We start from the raw sequence: 19,387 nt of genomic DNA, 5'->3' as shown, positions 1-19,387 counted from the left end.
ATTTTTTTGAGAAGATAATCAAGACCGACAGACCCTTGTCCTCACTAACCAAAAGAAAGAAAGAGAGGATCAAAACTAACAGAAATAGAAACCAACAGAGAAACATGGCAGTGGTGCTGAGAGTGATTTGAACTGTGGAAGCCTGGCTCAAGAAGAGTCAGAAGAGAAGAATTTTAGTATGTGGCCTAGAGACTATGCTTGGGATATTTTGTCTAAGAATGTGGCTGCTTTTCTGCCCTTGTCTGAAAAATGTGCCTGAGACTAAAGTGAAGAATTTTACGATCTTTTCTATGGGCAAAAGAAATCTCAAAACATCCTAGTATTGACTCTGTCATGTGGCTAGTTCACTCTTCTGAAGATCTATAATGAAAAAGACCAAGCTGAATAAGGAAAAATAAAAAATGTGCAGTTTGAGGAGAAAGAGGGTACCAGGGAGTGGAATGGATCCCTAAATCTTGTGTTCAAGGAGATAAACAGATTTTTTAAGCCTGATATTAAGATGTAATAAAGGGAGTGGTGACCTCAGGATATGACCTCACATAGATAGGCTTTTGACTTATGAAAAGGAATTAAAGAACAGCTTAGGTCCAGGAATGATAATGCATGCTTTTAGGGCAGGTACTCCAGAGACAGAAGCAAGTGAATCTCTGAGTTGAAAGCTTGTCTGGTCTACAGAGCAAGTTCCAGAATACCTAAGCTTAGACAGTCAAGGAAACCAGAAAGCTGGCAACGATGTAATTGAATGAGAAGACTATGTGCCAGCCCCAGCAAACATCAGAACTTGGCAGAATTAGCCCCATGATTCTGGCTTTAGAGTCAAAGATAGAAGAAACAGATTATGGAACCTCTCTGCTACTTAAGAAAGTTGCTGAGGCCAGGCATGTGTCGGGGTGTCCCTGCATGCACGCTTAGAGAGAGCATGTGCAAAGCTGTGAAGGTGAAGCCTGAGTTGCCTTCCAAGACCCCAAGATGTTAGAGATGCCAGAACCATGGGATACCTGCCAAGGAAAGCTGCTAACAGGAAGTTGAAACAGCCCAGGAGAGAGATGTGCTCAGCAGTACGCAAAGCTGAAAGGAAATGGAATCTGAAAAATGATTTGACGTCAGACATGGAGATGGAGAGTTTGGAGTTTACCCAACTCATTTTCAGTCTTGCTTTAGTACAGTATTTCCACACTGTGCTCGATTTCCTCCCTTTTAGAATAGTAATGTGTACCCTGTACCACCTTATGTTGAAAGTATGTGATCGGCTTTTTTATGTTGGTTGTATAAGGGATTACGGTTAAGAGATTACCATGAGTCTCAGAAGAGACTTTGGACATTTATAGACTATAGGGACTTTTAAAGTTGAAGTTAATATTTCTGCATTATGTTATGGCTACAAGCCTATAGGCTCACAGGGAGTGGCACTATTAGGAGGTGTGGCCTTGCTAGAGTAGGTGTGACTTTGTTGAAGGACGTGTGCCTCAGTCCCCTTCTGCTGCCTGCGGATCAACATGCAGAACTCTCAGTTCCTTCTCCAACACCATGTCTTCCAGCTCACTGTCATACTTCCTGCCAAGATGATAATGGGCTAAACCTCTGAAAGTGTAAGCCAGAGCAATTAAATGTTTTCCTATAGAAGAGTTGCCATGGTCATGTTATCTCTTCACAACAATGATGGAAAAATAACTAAAGAAACAACGATAAGGAAATGAAAGGAAACTAAAGGGATACAAATAAGAAAAGACTAAGTCAAATGATGTCTATTTGCAAAGGGCATGATATTGTGCACTAGAGATGCAAAAAGTTTATAGAAAACTTCTAGAAATGTTAAACCAATGCAGCAATGCCACAGGATACAGAATCAACTTGCACAAATTGTAGCTTTTCTATACACAAACAATAAACAATAAGCACACAGAGAAGGAGATCGTGGACACAATTCCATTCACCATAGCCTCAAATAAAATAAAATATCTAGGAATAGATATAACGATTGAAATGAAGGGATTCTACAATGAAAACTTCAAACATCTGAGAAAAAGCTGGGAAAAAAAGACACTAGAAATGAGAAAGATATACCCCATGCTTATCAAAAGTAATTTACAAATTTAATGCAATCCCACACAAAATACTAACAATATTCTTCACTGAAAAAAAAGTCCTAAAATTCATATGGAACCAGGAAAATATATACCAGAAACAATCCTAAACAGAATACTAGGTTTATTATTCCAGACTTCAAAATAGAGTTAAAGTAATTAAACAATTATGGTACTGGCATAGAATAGATGTGTAGACCAATAAAATAAAATAGAAGACCCAAATATGAGTACAAGTGACTATGAATAGAAATAGCAAAGAACATACACAGAGAAAGGACAGTATCTTCAACAGATGGTGCTTAAAAACTGGATGTTTATGCCTAGAAGTATGAAATTAGATCTGTATCTATCACCTTACACACAAAAAAAGAGATTCAAGTGGCTCAAAGGCCTCAATTTCAAGCCTGAAATACTAAACTCCTAGAAGAAAACATAGGTAGGACCCTATAAGATATAGGTGTATAAAAGTACTTTCTAAAGAACATTTCATTTGCCTAGATAGTAAAGCCAACAATTAATAACTCATAAAACTAAAAATCTCTATACAGCTAATGAAACAATCAATCAAGTGAAGAAGAAATTCACAAAATAGGAAAGAATCGTTCTTGGCTATACATCTGACAGAGGATTAATATCCAAGATATACAAAGAACTCAAAGCATCAAGGAAACAAATGACCCAATTAGAAAATGGACTATGGGTCTAAACAGAGAGTTCCTAGTAGAATATAAAAAAGGATCCATAATATATAAGAAACACAAACAACTCAACAGAAAAAAAAATGATTTAACAATAGGCAAATAATCTGACCAGATATCTGTCAATACAGATATAGAAATAGCTAACAAAAATGCCTACATTTTTTTAATAAAGCAAATGTTAGTTGTTCGTGTTATTTTTACAAAACAGTGTTTGTTTCCCTTAGTTTTTTTCTTAACCTGGCTATCATACAAATAATTGAGACTCTTTTATATTTGTTTAAAAAGAAGTTTCACAACACAATCTTGAGCAGTGTAAGTCTGTTCTTCTTATTTTTTTTTTTTTTTGGTCTGTTCTTAATCATTTTATGATATTCTAACTCCATCTTTGCCACAATCCCCAAGTTACTTTCTTTTTAGTTCTTTAATTGCTCCAACTGAATCTTTTTCATCTCTCCTGCACCTCCGCTTGTAGCTGAATCCCCTGGCTCAATCCCCTACTTCTTCTCCTGCCCTGCCTGGCAGGAAATCCAGCCCTATTTCTTCTTCCCTGATCATCAACTGACTGTAAGCTGCTTTATTGACATATCAGGGGGACAATTGGGGAGCAGAGTTTATACATTTAGGCAGGAAATTCTCAGAACAATGCTTGCAACCAGATATTGGGGGAAGGGTATAGAAATCAGCATTTGATTACACAAAAACCTTATGCCAACAGTTAGTGTAAATGTGCTAAAAGTGGGACTGTGGTGGGGATGTAAGTTATGACAACCATCCTAGAAAACAACATGAAGTTCTTTCTAAAACTCGTGACTAGAACTACCCTATGATCTAGAAGCCCTACTTTTTAAAATACGCTGTCCTAGCCAGTGTTCCATTGCTAGGAAGAGATGTTGTGCCTACAGAAACTCTTAGAAAGGAATGCATTTCTGAGGTTCAGTCTAATGACATCATGGAGGGGAGCATGGTGACGTGCAGGTGGACATGGTGCTGGAGAAGCAGCCGACAGTTCTACGTCCAGATAAGAGTTCTGCACAAGCAGAGGGAGCTACTGTGCCTGGCTTAGGCCTTTGAAAAACCTCCAAACCTATTCCCTTGACACACTTCCTCCAACAAGGCCACACCTCCTAATCCTGTCCACGTGGTACCACGCCACTATCTGGTGACCAAGCATGCAAATCTCATTTAAACCATCACAACACACAAAGACATCAAATTAAGTATGTCAAATAGACATGTGCACATAATACAAGGATTCTAAACATACTACTCACCATTACCAAGACATAGAATCAATATATTTACCCATCAATGAAAGAATTAATAAAGAAAATTATATGTACATCCATACACTTAACGAAATATTCTCCAGCCCCCACCAAAATGAAACCTTGTCATTTGCAGTGATATGAATGAAACACATTATATTAAATAAACAAGCAAAGCGGAGAGAGACAAATTCTGCCTGTTCTCACGTACATATAAAAGCTGGTGGTAATCTCAAAAAAGGATACAAGAAAAATGTCATTAACAAATGTGGAAAGAATGTGAGGAAGACAGCAGGGTTAATGGGTACAGGGTCCAGTTGGATGAGAAAAATAACCTTATTTTCTCTCTGCCATGGTGCCAGCAAGATGGGCAAGTGCCAGTGTCATGGGTCTCTGTATTGCCCGGAAGCTCCATAGTCACTGACTGGACCAGAAGTGACATGATAAACAATCCAAGAAGCCCACGTGGGCAGAGCCCTGAAGGCCAATCCTTTTAGAGGAGCCTCTCAAGCAAATGGGTTTGTGCTGGAAAAAGTAGGAGTTGAAGCCAAACAGCCAAATTCTGCCATCCGGAAGTGTGTGAGGGTGCAGCTCATCAAGGGTGGCATAGCATTCCTGCCCAGTGATGGCTGCTTGGACTTTACTGAGGAAAACAATGACCAAAAAGGTCATTTAGGTGATATTCCTGGAGTCAGCTTTAAGGTTGTAAAAGTAGCCAATGTGACTCTTTTGGCCCTATACAGAAGCAAAAAGGAAAGCCTAACACCATAAACTTTGACAGTAGAAACAGGAATAAACTTTCATATTCTGAAAATATTTTGTCTCTTACTTCCTGTCCTAAACTTCTAAATATATTTGGCCTTTATCAGTCTTAGGAGACAATTCTAAAATATTTTGTAGTGTAAGTGGGGCTTGTACCAAGACATAGCTGCCGTGTACATATAAGTAAATTTGTCTGCAATAGTGCTTTCATGCATCAAAAAAAACAAAAAACAAAAAACAAAAAAACTCCATAATTTTGTGGCCTAGAAAGAGAAGGATGGTCGGTAGTGTTTAAATTAATTTTAAGAATGCTGGAATGCAGGCTTTTGAAGAAATTGTGTGTATTTGAGGTTACTCTGATGTATTATTTTACACAGTGTATGTGCATACATATTGAAAATTCTCACTGAGTGCCAGGTGTGGTGGCACATGCCTTTAATCCCAGCACTTGGGAGGGAGAGGTAAGAGAATCTCCATGAGTTCCAGGCCAGTCTGGACTACAGAGCAAGTTCCAGGACAGCCAGAACTGTTACACAGAGAAACCCTATCTCAAAAAATCAAAAAAGAAAAAGAAAACTCTCACTGAGCTCACAAATATGTATAACTACTATGTACTAGTGTGTGTGTGTGTGTGTGTGTGTGTGTGTGTGTGTGTGTGTGTGTGTGTATGTGTGTGTGTGTGCATTTAATTTCATTGGGACTTTAAAATAATACATATATGTGTGAATTACAATGGTCTGGTGATAAGAAGCCATTGTAACTGAAAGTGTAGGGTGTAGAGGTAAACTTATTCAATCCAAATCTATGTCTTTCTGCTCATAAGTGTCAGGAACTTGGCAAGCAATTTAGTCTCTGAAAAAGAAAGCCTTTTGTTGAAATTTAAGTGGAGTAAAATGAGTAACATGTTTATAGTGGCTAGGTGAGGTCTGGGATATGGAGGCTCTTAGGGAGACTTAGTTGTTTTTATTGTTACTCTATGCTGAATTGCCTTCAATCCCACATAAAATAAAAAGTCTACCAAAACAGCTAAACCTCGTGTTTCTAACACAAGTCACAAATGATCTCTGATCTGCAAGAGATTTTAACCTAGAAACATGACTGCTGTAGCAAGCGATCACATCTGAAGACCTAGGTCTATGTGATCCAGCTGGAATTCACACCTGCTTCGTACCCTCTGGCTGGAATACAGACACACCCTTACTACAGCTTTAATCCTAAACATTGAAGCTAAAGTTTGGAGAAGGAAGCATCCATCTTTGAAAGTGGATGTCTAATTGAAGGACAAACAAAATGAAAGGTTTGACAGAATAGGATATGCCCAACTCTCATGAGAAAGAGAGGAAAGGGGGTACCTAGGAGAGAACAGCACAGAAGGAGAAAGGGAGGAGGCAGTTTTACTGGGACAGTTGTACAGAGAGAGAGAGAGAGAGAGAGAGAGAGAGAGAGAGAGAGAGAGAGAGAGAGAGAGAGAGAACAAGCTAGACACAGGTGAAGATAGAACCAGCCAGAGAAAGAGAAGGGGCCAGAAGATTAGAACATATTGCCAAAGTTAATATGAGACAAAGCAGAGCAATTAAGTCAGAAGCTGCGTGAAGGTAGTTTGAATCAGCTTGGGGAGGACTTTTTAATTTAAATTTTTTTTATTGATTCTTTTACATCCCAATTGTAGCACCCTCCCTTGTCCCTCTGGCCCTACCCTCCCTCGCTTTTTCCCCTCCCCCTCCCCTGATCCTCAGAAAGGGGAGCCCTCCTACCCTACCAACTGACCTCACTCTATCAAGTCTCATCAGGACTGCCTACATCCTCCTCCTCTGTGGCCTGGCAGGACCACCCTGCCAGGATGAAGAGCAGGCAACAAAGCCACTAGCAGAGTCAGCCCCTGATCCCCTTACTAGGAGACCTACATGGAGACTGAGCTGTTTATAGTCTACATCTGAGCAGGGGGCCTAGGTCTTCTACATGCATGGTCCTAGGCTGGTGCATCAGTCTCGGCACGCCCTCCACAGGGTGAGATTTGTTGGCTCTGTTGGCTCTTCTTGTGGAGCTCCGAGTCATTCTATCCTGCCCCTGCCCCACTTCCATAAGATTCCTTGCCTTTTGCCCAAAGTTTGGCTGTGAGTCTCAGCATCCACTTCAATCCGCTGCTGAGTGGGGTCTTTGAGAGGACATCTATGGTAGGCTCCCATCTTATTCCCTCTCTTCCACAACTTCCAGTGTCTATTTTATTTTCCCTTTTGAATGAGAATTAAGGATCTTCCCTAGGGCCTTCTTTATTACTTAGCTTCTTCATGTCTGTGTATTGTAGTGTGACTATCCTGTATTATGTGGCTAATATCCACTTATAAGTGAGTGTATACCATGCATGTTCTTCTGGGTCTAGGTTGCCTCTCTCAGGACGATCTTTTCCAGGTTCATCCATTCACCTGAAATTTTCATGATGTCCTTGTTTTTTAATGGCTGAATAGCATTTCATTGTGTAGATGTACCACAGTTTCTTTATCCATTCTTTGGCTGAAAGACATCTGGGTCATTTCCAGCTTCTGGCTATTATGAATAATGCAACTATGGCATAGCTGGAGAGGAGGATTTTTAAGCCGTAGTTGAGAGGTGAGTTCAACCAGCCAGGCAGAGTTCAGAAAAAACTAGAAACAGTGAGCTTATTCAGTGGGAAGTCTCAGAGGCTAAACACATTCTAGGCCTAGATTAGATTGTACAGAGGCTAGAAGCTTCCAGAACTAGACCTAGGTTAGCGGCCAAAAGCAGTAGGCCACAGAGACGAAAATTACATCAGGCAAACAAAAGACACTTTTACACTGATCTCCATGGGCAAAGGGTAGTAGAGAATGAGCAGCACACAGAGCAAAGAAGAGGTCCTCTACACCTGAGGATGTCTCCACTTTCCCTCCTGCCTCAGACGTTTAGAATTGTGGCGGGGGAAGGGAATGGGACATGATTTTGTCTACACAAAGAAAATTCTGTAGAAACTACATCCCCAGTTTCTTGGCACTATCCACACCAAATAGACTAGGTGAGAAGAACTGTACTGTACGTGGGCCACAAACATGAAAATACTTTCTTTATTGTCCCATACAGAAAAAAAAAATCGCCAATCCTGCTGTACTCAAATATCTCAACCTCAACTCAGGTTGACCCTAAAGACTGGCCAAGCTGGAATTCCATATCTATACCATCTCAGTCCACATTTGATCATGCTAATAAAACCATGAGTAAGAATTCATCACCTCCAATGGGCTGTCTAAGCAAAGACTGAGACAGAGGAGATGCAGGCCTAACATCCTATTGATAGTGAGAGTATCTGACGATATCTACTGGACTTTTAGGAAGGATGAATCTTTTTGTAGTCTAATTAGCTAGTCCACCTCCTTCTCCCCATCTGTTTATAAATGCAGAGTCCCTGGAAACAAGCACCTAATTTAGCAGACCTAGAGATAGCTCTGCCCTCATTCTTCTAACTCTTTTATTTTTTATTAATCCAGTTTTTTTTAATATTGGAATGAACACCCCCCTTTCCAGATGAATTTTGTTTCTTTTATTCAGAATTGACTGTCAAAAGGAATGGGCAAGAGACAGGGCTCCAATGACATCAGCTTGACAGTAATGACAGGAGAGAGAAATAAGACAGACTTCCTCTCCCTGCCTCACCATCTTGCCATTTAGCTAAGAAACAGAATGAATGACATGCTTATTAAAAATAAATAACAAGTCATCAAGACTTTAACAAAGGCAATAATTAAGCCACATTGACCCTGACGTTAAAATTGGCCTGACAACTAGTGGCCATCTGGGAAGGCGGGGGCACAAGATGAAGCCGATGTGATTAAGGTTCCCTGCTGGAGTCATCCAACCCTGAATATCTACTATAAAAATCTGCTTCTACGGCCCCTGACCACATCCCAAACCATCCATTCCTTCTCTGGGTACTTACCTTGGCCAATAATGGTCATTCCATGCATTCTTAGGGACATTTTCCCCTCAGGCTTTAAAAACTAAACTAAAAATTTCCAGCTCAAGTTCAAATAATAGACCCCAGTGTAGTATTATGACCTTAAAGGAGACATTATTTTCTTGGTTGTTGCTACTGGAGACCTTTAATGACCCTTAACCTATAAATGATGAGACTCCTGACTTATCTATCTAGTAATGTTTTAAAACACTATTATTTCTGAGATCATTTACCTTCTTGCAATACCTATGAATCATTTGCCATTCTAAAATGTAACTTATTATTAAACTTTGTTTAAGACCCAATTTAAAGAAACTCTCCAAGAAAGCTTCCTTGACACCTTCAGATAGAAAGATTTGTGTTAGCTGTCTTTTGTAAATCGTATGTCAGTTATAGTCTTTGATATTTTACATAATCAGTTTATTCCTCAAATCGTACCATTTCTTAGTGGTTTGCTAGTGTTTCAAATCAATAGGAAGCTCCAGGAGCCATGTCTTAGTCTTTCATAGACTCCAGAGCCTGGCAGAATACCTCATATTTAACAAATACTAAGTAAACACTATCAGAAGTTATTGATTGAGTAATAAGCTCATAAACTAGGACTGCATTTCTGTACACCATTGGGCTTCTCTTAAATTTATTAAAATATTGGTTTTGAAAAATTGAGGAACATTAAAAATTATCTGCAGAAATTTCCAAACTTTGGTTGCCAAGAATTCACCAATATAAACTAAACCCAAATGCCTGGGAGGAGGAGTCAAACAAGAGTATTATTTCAGGACGATGTCAGTGTGCAGTAAAGTTCGACACTAAACATAGTGACATTAACTCCTAGAGTTGTTGCTGCCTTAACTTCTCCATCTCAACTTGTATTTCAATGGAGAGCTATGGAACCTCATCTAAGAGCTCGGTGTTGCATCTGGAATTGTGCATATATAGAGGTGATCAAAATACAAATAGCTGTTCATGAGCATGGAGCATACAAGCTAGTAACTCCAGCAAGCCTGAAGCCCTTTCTTTTGCTAGCATTCCAGTAATACGTTAATGCTCTTAATGGCTGTGTTAGTGACTGTTGCAAATACATGTAAATACCTCCATTTTATCAGTGATAATTCACTTTTCCTTTCTACTATAAACACCCTTACAGAAAGCCTGAGCCAGCCTCCAAGAACAGAGAAATTACATACATATGGTTGAAAATAATTATATATACAATGATGGTTATGAAAATGCCAGAAGTGATTAGAGAAGAGCCTTTAAGAAAATCCTTTAAATTTGAGTTTTTAATTGGGTTTTAGAAAAATACAGAAAGATCTTTGCATTTCTTTTCATTTCCCATAGAAATAAAGTCTGTCTGGGTTTGCATTCAATCTTAAATGGATGCGCTCACTATTTTATAAGCCTTATTTATTGCACTTAATAGTGAATTAGATTGATAAATACTGAATTTATACATTGAAATGTTTGTGTGGTAATCATGAAAACATGCTAATTGGAAGACTATCCTATAGCAAGCCCACTAAAAAGACAAAAACAAAATTATTTTAGCCCAAATTATCAGATTTTTTCCCCAAGATTGCATCTTTAATGACTCAGGATTCTTTGATTAATCCACCCTTCCATGGCTCATTTTTATACTTCTGATTATTTTTCATTGCAGTGTTCAGGGAGCCCATTTCAGATGCTCTCCACCCTAGAAGAGAGGATGTGAGAACCGGAAAGAGTCTGGTGCCAGATCATTTTGCTAATGGAAGATAATTATTGTGATTATCTCATCCTTGCTTAAAAGCTCTAATGGTCCCAAGCAGCCTCTCTGACAGGGTGAAGTTTCAACCAAAATATGTTGACTGTCTTTGTGGAAAAACCTGTCATATTCCCCCAATGAAGAAAGACTATAGCTGACTCTTAAAGGAAGACAGCGTAGAAGGCGTCATAGACAGAGGACTCACTTGGGTCATCAGCCTCGGATCCCAGGTCTGATGAATGACTTCATCACTCTGTGCCCTTGATTGACTGAGTTCTGAAATGGTTTTGGAGTTTCATTTCCCCCTTTGTGTTGGAAGAGACACGGAAAAATAAGATAAGAGTAATATTTGTGATTTTACAAGTATATGGTAGCTATTTATAACAAATATACATGATATACTTTATAAATGGAAGGAACTGTTATTATAGCTCGGGGTCCAATTCTGGAGCAAACACTACACTTCTACATACCAATCATGCTAAATATTTCTACCTCCAATGGGCAGAAACCACAGTTCCTTATAAGATGTTCAGCCTCGGGCAAGTTACTTAACCTCCTGCAGCTCCCCTTTTATCATCATTAAAGTAGGCACTAATTATCCCTGTCTTAGGAAAGGCTGAAATCCGTCGTGTGAAAGTGGCATAACACGGATATCAAAGCTGATGAATACAGTTCTGCACACTTTCAAAAAAAATTCTTACCAGTTTTGCATATGAATGCTGAGGGAATAAAATACTTTAAAGTATTAATTCTATAGTATATCAGAAGCATAAAACAGGATGACCACATTTAAGATAATTGTGATGCAAACCAGAAAATCATTTTTAAAAGAATAATCTAGAATTTCCTTAACCAAAAAAAAAATCTTATTAAAGCAATTTTTAAAATATCAGTACTTACATGGGAATATAAATTGAACAGAATTAAGAGAGTAAAAAGAAAATCAATTATTCTGAGCCAAGTATGAGTGACTGTGGCCTGGGACAACGGATTCTGGCTGCTGCAAATAATGTGCTCCAATTTGAACAGAGTTTTAATAACAATGGACTATGAACAAATAATCTCTAAGCTTCCAAAATATTCAGGAACTCATATCATGGAGGTAATTTTAATTTAGCAAGACGGTAAATAAAATATACTACTACAACTGTAAATCTATCAAAGGAAGGCAAAGTTGGAGTCTCATTTAATTCCCAACTCAATGCGTACAGGAAAACATTTTCAAACAGATCAGAGATGAACTGTAAAATGTGACACTAAAGATACTGTAGAGAAAGCGTAAAAGTCTCTTTGTAGTTTTGGTGAGGGCAAAGCTTTTAGTATTTGTACAGAGTGACAAACATTTACATAACTCTCAGCGATCACAATCTAAACACAAAATACAAGGAAAAAGGAATCAAGTTTAAAATATTATTAGCAACTGCTGTTGGTTTTATTTTCCAGTTACGCACTAATACAGGTACTTCTTGTTTTTAGCTTTTATGTGGGTACAGTGAAGCCCCAGTCCACATGCAGACTGCTTGTGGTGCTGAGACTTGCGCCCCAGTGGCAGTGGGGGTGGAGCTTAGGGAGAGTCCAACAAAGAACAGCACCTGGCACTCACAGCTGATTGGCAGTCTCACTTCTGGTGGCTGAATGTGCCATAGACGTTAGCCTTCATGATCTTTAGTGGCCATCTGAGAAGGAAGTGAAAACATGCTCTTCCTTTTCCAAGATGGCCTCTCTAGGCTCAGAGAAGATAAATTGACAGTGGAAGGCAAACTCTGTCTTGCCATGAACTCAAATATCTGCATAAAATTTTCCTTTCCACTGAGGAAACAAAGCCCTAATTAACTAACTGAGAAGTTGATTGTTATTCCTTTATGCCTTTATTCATTTTTTTTCTCGTAGTTATGTTTGAGTGAGTGTTCTGTACAAGCGTGTGAATTCAAGGCTTGCTACTGAATTGGTTAACAGTGTTTGAAGAGGTGGTAGAAGTTTTAGAAGGCAGCCTCAGGAGAGTCGCAGGGTTGTTTTGAAGGTTAATCTGTCCCCACCCTTTTCCTGTCTCTGCTCTGCTTCCTCGCTGCCACCAAGTGAGAAGCTCAAAGCTACTATGCTCTTTCTTCTGCGACAAGATGTCTCACCACAGTCCACCAAGCAACCTCCGACTGTGACCTCGGGAACCAGGAGCTCCCTTCACATGAGACCTGTTCCTAACTAACACAACTCTGTGTGTTTATCTTGTGAGACATGTGAGCAGAACAGGCTCAAAGATTTTCTTATCAACGGAAAACGATAGACAGCATTTTGAATTACCTAAATTCTACTCTTTTCATTCATCCATTTAATTACAGCTTGATGGATACCAGCCCCTTTCCTCCTCTCCTCCCAGTTCCACTTTCATGTCCTCTTTCCCCCATTCTCCCTCTCTTTCTTCTCAGAAAGGAGGAGGTCCCCAAGGAGTACCAACCCACCCTGGCACCTCAAGAAACAATAGGACTAAGCACATCCTTTTTCACTGAGGCCAGACAAGGCAGTCCAGCTGGGAGAAAGAGATCCAAAGGCAAGCGATAGAGTCATAGACAGCTCCTACTCCCACTGTTAGGCGACCCACAGGTTGACCATGATGCACATCTGCTACATATGTGCAGGGGGCATAGATCCAGCCCACGCATGCTCTTTGGTTTGTGGTTCAGTCGATGTGAGCACCCACGGGCCTTACCTTGTAGGTCTTCTTGTGGTGTCCTTGACCCCTCTGGCTCCTTCAATTCTTCCTCCCACTCTTCCACAAAACTCTCTGAGCTCAGCTTATTGCTTGGCTGTGGGTCTCTGCATCTGTTTCTACCAGCTGCTGGGTGAAGCCTCTCAGAAGACAGTTATGCTAGGCTCCCGACTGCAAGCATAGCAGAGGGGGGGGAAAAACAAACTTACTTTGATATGTGGACTGATCTTTTTTCTGTAATTTACACACCAAATTTTACATCTCAGTTAAAGCAACGTGTGTCATAAATTCAGTCATATAATAATTTAGGATGGCCTGAAGTCCTTAGATATCTCAGCCTCCCATCAATTAGCTGAAATGCAAAGCCTATTTGAAAGGCTTGGATATGTAACAGAAGCATCTGGTTTTGTGAATGGAGAGTGTAGGGATGTGTGAATGGGAAGCAAACTCTGAATGTGTTTCCCCTTATATGTATTAAAAATAGCATTTTGTAAAACAGTTATTGTAAATGTTAAGTTTTTTCACCAATAGAGTTGGCAAATGCAAGTGCAGCCACTACATGAGGGTGCATTCAAACATCATTTTCCCATGATTATGCTGGGCCAGAATATGAAGGAGAAATACTTTAAAATGCAGTAGGAATGATGATTTAAACAAAGATGCTTATTTCTCAAAATCACTAAGTGATATGGTATGAAAAACATTTTAACACAATGTTCACATTATTTAAAACATGAAACAGGTAATTTCAAACACATACTAAATGCATTAAAATAAAGAACTTGCTTTTTCTACTCCAGATGCTGGAGACCCACGTAGAATAAAAAGGGATAAATAAATGAGAAATCTCCACATCCCTGGTGTTCCTTCTCTGCTTCCAGCCCTTGGGATGTACCTTCTGCAACCCTACTGTGTGCTCCACCATGAACAGAACCACAGAAGTCATGAAACAAATGACCCTTTCCTGTGAGATCTTTTGCATAACAAGGAAGAGTCTATATGATGTGACAGGGCACTGATGCACTCTTTCAATGTAGAAAGGTAGGTACCTGGGCTCTGGAATTTTTTTTTTTTACATAATTCACCATTTTCTCCCATCAATTTTGTTCTTTTCTGAATACTACTCTCCGGTAGCTCACTGTTACTCTTCACTGACTGACAAGGCACCATCACCAATAAAATGCCAATGTGATCACTAAGAGATATTCTGCATCATCTATCTACCTTTTACTCTCTTACCGGGTCATTCATTGTTGCTACCCTAATTTTAATTTTCTCTCTTCTCTACAAATGAATTTTAAGTGGCACTCCAGTTGGAGATCACAAATAAATACTTTTCTACTCCCTCTTTGAGGGCTCTAATAGAGCTCTGGGTGTCTGTCCTTAGCTGTATGTGGGGTTGGCGTGGCTAGAGGTATGACTGATGATCCTTGAAAGAGTGGATTACCCAGACAGAATAATTGCCAGGTCTTCCTGTAGTTCTTTCCTCTTGTATTAGGCTCACAGGAAAAATACTCACTTTCCCCATGAAGGGAACTAGCATGGCTTGCCTTATTCCTGGACTCTAGTGAGGGAAGGAACTTGAGGATTTTACAGTTCCTAACACTATCTTCCACGTCTGCTCTTAGCAGTATGATATCCCTGCTACTGGCATGAGCCGCCAGCTGAGTATAAGTCTTCCTACTCCCGAAGCTAAGCCTCCATCTACTGCATCTGAGAGGGACGCCTCCCCATCATGGAAGAGCAATTGCGAGATTTGGATCCAAATTACAAGTTCGTTAAGCTTTTGAGTCAGTCTTATTTTTGACTCATCCAACAGAACCACACAGAGTTGGCAGTGTCGAGTCTTGCACTGTCACTGTCCACCACGTTAAAGGCCTTTTAGCTTCTCTCACTGCTGGCATGCCCCTTTCCACTGGCTCCTAGGTCATTCACCACGCCCACCAAGCCACTTCTACAGTGTGAGGGCTTTGGCTTTTCTTGTGTTCTTTGTCCTCTACGGGCTCAATCTCTTTTAAACCCTAGACTACTCTTTAGTAAAACTTTCAGAAGATATAGAGATAAATGCTGAATATTTAATAAGAACTAAAAAAGAAATTCTGAAAGCAGTATAAGGGTGAAGTAAAGATCAAGACTCCAATATCCTACGATAATTCAACTTTGTACTGACACTCATTAAACAACCCTGTTCTCTCTAACATACTTCGGTGCTTTTTTTTTTTTTTTTTTTTTTTTTTTTGCTATTCATTTAGCCACACCTCTTCAGAAACAGTCCAGTTCCGTTTTGAAGTGTCAGAATCTTAAAGATCTTATTCAAATGAAGATCATAAACAATGGCTTGTTGAGCTTCCAAATCCTCTGTGAGGAAGTTAAAGAAGACAGTGCGTCTTTACCAATAACTGCTTAAGCATTCTGTTAGAATGGTGACGTTTAAAATACCATAAGAAATTACATCAAGATACAAATCATCTCTACCTAATGGCTGGGCAGAATGCTTTGCATAGTCTACTTTAGGTGTTGACTGAAGGAAGGGCAAAATCAGAGAGATCACAACAATTTGATATTTGAAAACAGACTTTCATAATTTCAAAATAGCTCCTTCATATTTGTGTCTTCTTGCCTTAAACAAGAAAAGCAAAGCAAGGCTCTGTTGATCATTTGGTATGGGATAACCAGATGCTGTGCTCCTCCTGGGAGCGGGGGGGGGGGGGTTACCTCTTCTTTTCTCAACATTCCGTAGTTGCCTGTGGTTCTTTCTCTAGGGTTGGGGTCTCATGATCTTTCCAGTGTCCACGTTAGCAGGTTCATTGGTGTTGTCCTTGTTCAGGTAATGCTTAGGCAGCCATTTCAGTGGGATCTCATTAGTGTCACTTCTCTGACATTTATAGGAGACACAATCTCACAGGTGATTTTCTTTTCCTCTGGCCCTTATGGTCTTTCTGCCCTCTTGTCCACAATGTTCCCTGAGCCTCAGGTGCAGGATACCAAATAGTCACCCCTGAAAGTAAACACACAATCAACATTATATGGAATTAACAGGCTGTATTTTTATATTTAAGAGTACATACACACATGTTTGCACATACATATGTGTGTGTGTTTGTGTGTGTAAAACAACAATTTAAAGAAGAGGCCATGAATTTGAAAAAGAATAGGAGTAGGGTACAGGAGAGTGTTTGGAGGATGGGAAATGGAATAGGAAAATCATATAGTTACACTTCTCAAAAAATTAGAAAATTATTAAAATAAAATGAGATGTTGGATATTTTTGTTTCTTGTTGAGCAACTGTGCTTTCTCCTATGATCACCTTGAGATTTGAAATGTCAGAGTCAGAAGGCTATGTGGTAAACCATTCTTGTCAGAAATTTATGAGACATCCCTTCTAACATGGCACATACTGGGTCCTGTAGGGACATTTCAATAAATTAAATTAAAACAATTGGCTTCCGGAAATAAAATTTAAGTAAACACCAGCATTAAACAGGCATGACAGACATAGGGGAACTATTAGTGCTAAGATTTTTGCTCCCTTTATTATCCTCTAGGTTTTTCCTGTCAAAAGCTTGGCACACACCTTCTACATTAGTAAGAGATGAGAAAATGTGGACTATAGCAAGAGATTGTGATCATATTATATTGCATGGGTATTACTCATTTTGCCAAACGTTGAGGTCCTAAATCTTCAAGCTGTCCAAAGACCTAACAACAGCTCCCACCAATCGATGTCCACACACAATCTGTCTTTCAGCTCCTGCACAACATGTTGAAACATAAATGATGCTACCTCTTCCAGCCTTGCATCCATAGTACAATAAACAACACCTGTCAACAAAAGCAGCTCTTAAAGGGCCACCATCTTCTGTAACCAGCCATCACCAAAGATCACAGAAAGGGTTTTATCTAGTCAAATTCCAAAATATTGCTGCATAGGGGAGGGGGTATGTTTTCTTCTATGATCTCTGGGCATCCATGTGAGGGTTTGCAAAGAGAAATCTGTTTTGACATCAGGGTTTTAATGGTCCCAAACTAAAATATTTTTATTATGACAGCTAATTTGAAGACTTGCTGTATATGTCTTAGTGAAAACCATCATTAAGATGAGTATTTTTATCCTACTTTTCAGTAGGAAGTTAGGTTTAAGAAGAAAATCTGAAACAGATACTTCCAAAATCAACATTATTTCTAAATTAGAGAACTGTCTAAAAACAGTTCACAAGTGTCTGCCTTCACTTGCTCATAGAGATTCACTCTACATCTCAATACTCAGCAATGGTAACAACTACTTATTCTAAAATAGACAAGAGAAATACACATAGCTTACTTGGAAACAGAATTAGCTATCATATACAGACGTGAAGAAACAGTAAAAGAAAGCACCCATAGTCTCTATTCACTGCCATTCCTCATCCAATAACTCCCTACATTTTTTTCATGTACTCCTGGTTTCATATAGTCAATCTGAATTGCCACCTTAAATAGGAGATCTAATTTCCTCTAGAAAATTGGTCCCTGGACATCCTTGTGAATAATTATCTTGATTAGATTAATTGAAATAGGAAGACTTGTCCACTGAGAGTAACAGCATTCCCTGGGACAGGACTGTAAATTTTATACAAAGGGGGAAAAGTGCCCTGAACACAAACATTCATCACTTCCAGCTTTTCTTTATATGGTGGGTGCAATGCAGCTGCTTCCTCAAGCTCCTGCTTTGTACATCCTCAACAGGGTGGGCTGTAAACTTGAGTTATAAGCCAAACTAAACCCCCTTTCACTTACATTGTTTTTGCCAGTGTTTATCACAGCAAAAGAAAAAAGTTACTAAGCCAAGTAGCAAAGAACTGTATCATTATCAGATGTTTAATAAGATGTTAATGATAAATAAAAATTTCAGTTCCTCTCAAAGCCAACAGCAAGAATCCCCCAGAGAGGGGTAACATAGCGTCCTTAATACCACAACGGTACACACTGAAGAACACCCATCTTCCCCCAAAGGTTCTCATGGACTGAAAATAAATGGGTAGGTAGATTAATGGCTGGAGAGACAAATTAGACAACAAATAAGGAAGCTTTCCAAGGCAGTTGGCAGAACCCACACGACTCCATTTTGAAGGCAGGATCCATTATGTTGTATTGTTAAAAAATAAGTTGCCATTTACTGTAAGAGCTGAGTTGCTGCTTTTAAGTTTGTTCTTAGAGATTGACCTGCCCAACCCGTGACCTTGACTTGCTTTTAAGAACAGCCTGACCAATAGGGTGAAAGCAGGAGGAATGAGAGGGTACAAGTGATGGGATAACAATTGAGATGTAATTTGATAAATTAATAAAATAAATTTTTTAAAAAAAAGAACAGCCTTACCCTCCCTGACCCTCACACGCCCTCCCTAACGACATAGCAAACCACATGGGTTTGGATTTAGGGGAGATTGTTTGTTTATTTGTTTGTTTGAGATTTTTATGTAATTCCATATTGCTCTATTGTCTCTCTACTGTAAACTTACTTTTTGTAACTACTTATGATTTTACCCTTAAAGTGGGCCTAGAAAGATGGACTCAGGGCTGCTTTCTTTAACCCAACTTAGGAGGCAGTTGCTAGCCAGCTCTTGGGGTGCACTGCAATAAAATCAAGCTTGTTTCATATTTGGCTGAAAATTATGGTAGTGGTCTTATTCTCTCCCAATGGGATTAATAAGTGGTGTCTTGATATCTATCTAGCTATTACATTGTTGATGTTTTAAGTGGTAGAAATATGTAGCTCTGATTAAGACAATTTTTAAAGTTATGTCTATCTCAAGCTCTCAGATCTACAAGGAGAGATGGTTCATCTCTGGGGCTAGAAACTCATTTACTTAAGGAGTAAAACCCAGTCAGGAGTGGAGCAAGGGTGACTCCCAATGCTTATTTCTGACCTAGTGCTTGACCCTAGGCAACATAGTGCCCCTTAGAGATCACTATCTCTAAGAATCATTTTACCAGACAAAGAAAGGGTCCAGTGTTTGGTTGTATTTACCTTGTTTTTCCATTTAAGAGCCCTGAAAAACATTTAAAAGATAAGAAATTTCCCATCTCTGTCAGTTTTCTTATAAAATAAGGCCTATTTACTGAGACTTCTCTCTCTCTCTCTCTCTCTCTCTCTCTCTCTCTCTCTCTCTCTCTCTC

General features: G+C 39.3%; 1 long non-coding RNA gene across 1 annotated transcript; it reads right to left on the bottom strand.

Annotated features, from left to right (window-relative positions):
* Positions 1-10,724: 10,724 nt before the first annotated feature.
* LOC311597022 lies at positions 10,725-16,222 on the bottom strand. The gene is made up of 3 exons (XR_014779064.1): positions 15,946-16,222; positions 13,231-13,401; positions 10,725-10,828 (listed from the first exon to the last, which is right to left on the bottom strand). It is a non-coding gene; the product is annotated as an uncharacterized lncRNA (long non-coding RNA).
* Positions 16,223-19,387: the final 3,165 nt, after the last annotated feature.

Source organism: Acomys minous (assembly GCF_964271855.1).
Source record: "Acomys minous genome assembly, chromosome: 4".
NCBI classification, from domain to species: Eukaryota; Metazoa; Chordata; class Mammalia; order Rodentia; family Muridae; genus Acomys; species Acomys minous.
The sequence above is the reverse complement of the archived record's forward strand: the minus strand, read 5'-3'. Positions and strand labels throughout refer to the sequence as shown.